Raw genomic sequence first — 1,865 nt, 5'->3', positions numbered from 1 at the left:
ATAGTATGTTTGAGATTATTATCTGACAATCCATCAGTGAGAATTGTAGTATCATCTGCAAAAAGGGTAAATTTACTTTTTGTGTTGCAACAAAGAGGGAGGTCGTTAATGAAAATGTGAGCATTGTGGCACACCAAAATGTAAGGTCCCTCACTCAGATGACGCTCATTCTCCAGATGAGCCATTCAACAGTATAATCTGTTTTCAGTCCTGTACATAGTGAAGCCATGAACCAACAGTAGTATCTTAACCATAATATTCTGCCTTTTTCAAAAGAACTTCATGATTTACACAGTCGAAAGCTTTCAAGAGATAGTAAGAAATACTTCCTAGAGACATTTTTTTGTAATGGCTTCCAAAACTTGAATATTAAATGGAATAATTGCTTGTTCTGTAGAAAGACCAGCACAAAACACAGACTGAATTTTGTTAAGAATATTGTGGAAGTTGAGATGATCGACAATCAATATGTGCATGAGTTTTTCAAGAATTTTTGAAAAGATAATTAAAAGGGAGATGGAGTGATAGTTTATGCCATTATTTTTCTCACCTTTTTCAAAGACAGTTATAATTACAGCAGATTTTTTTGTAGAACCAATGTAATTTTCTGTGGTAAAGCTTTGATGTAAATCACTCTGACCATATGCAACTTTTATTGACTCTCTTAAAATATTATAGTTAATATTATGTAAGGTATGTTACAAGTGTTCATTTGAAAGACAGTGGTAGTGTTTTTTTGTTTTAAAATGGAAGCTGATGATGAGTCAGGTAATTTAAATAGTTTGTTTATACCAAATGTACATGGTATTAGATATGTGATGTATAATGAAGAAGTAAAATGAACAGTGTGTGTTGATGAGAGTGAAAATAGTGAGAAAGATGCCATCAGATTTTTCACCATCCAAGAAACTGAATGTAAATTAACTCATTAAAATTATTACCCAGTATACTTGTAGTTTTAGAAATATGTAACTTTTGAAGTATGCAACACAACTACCAAGTAACTATCTCAGTTGGTCACTTAATAATCACAATCTTTCTGAATTTGTTACATGGATAAATTGTTTGAAATATACGGTATAAAAGCAGGCGACATCTCTCTCTCTCTCTCTCTCTCTCTCTCTCTCTCTCTCTCTCTCTCTCTCTCTGAGGGCTGTTAGATACATTAATACATTAGATGATTGGAGAAAAAATGACTAGAGATAGATTACTGAGGAAGTCAGTTCCATTGTTTATGATAATTAATGTAAGAACACAAAGAAAGAAACACCAAGGAGAAAATAAACAATTTTCAGAAGGTTATGGATTGAATTCTGAAAGCTGTTATCTTCATGTTTTTTATAGTATTCAAGAATTACAATATTAATGAAGTTACTGAAAGCACACACATGAGCAGCCTACTGAGATGGAACAGAGACCCTAATCACTTGTTCAACTAAATATTTGCAACAATGAAATAAAAAAGATGTGCTGAGTTCTGTGTTTAAGGTATTTTTCTAGGTGAGAAATGGAATATAGAGCAGACAAGTTCAGAAGGGAGTCTTGTGAACATGAGTATCATCTAAAATTACTGAAAAGAAGAAAATTTGTGGTTACAGTTTAATCATGATTGATTTCCATATTATTTTAGAAATTGATTGATTAACCACTAATTGTTATAGATTTTACTGGATTTTGGTCACATTGCGTTTTATCCATAAATTAAATAGATTTTGGAAGAACGATTCACTATAAAACCCCTTTATTGTTGAGGAAGTAACTTTAGTGTTTGGCTAAGGGGACTATGTGATTATGATTGATTGCAACTTAGTTATCCGACACCAATAAATGCCAGTAATGGAGGAGCATATGGTTAGTACATTACT

The sequence above is a fragment of the Schistocerca cancellata genome, chromosome 1 (genome assembly GCF_023864275.1).
Source record: "Schistocerca cancellata isolate TAMUIC-IGC-003103 chromosome 1, iqSchCanc2.1, whole genome shotgun sequence".
NCBI classification, from domain to species: Eukaryota; Metazoa; Arthropoda; class Insecta; order Orthoptera; family Acrididae; genus Schistocerca; species Schistocerca cancellata.
Note: the sequence above shows the minus strand (reverse complement) of the source record.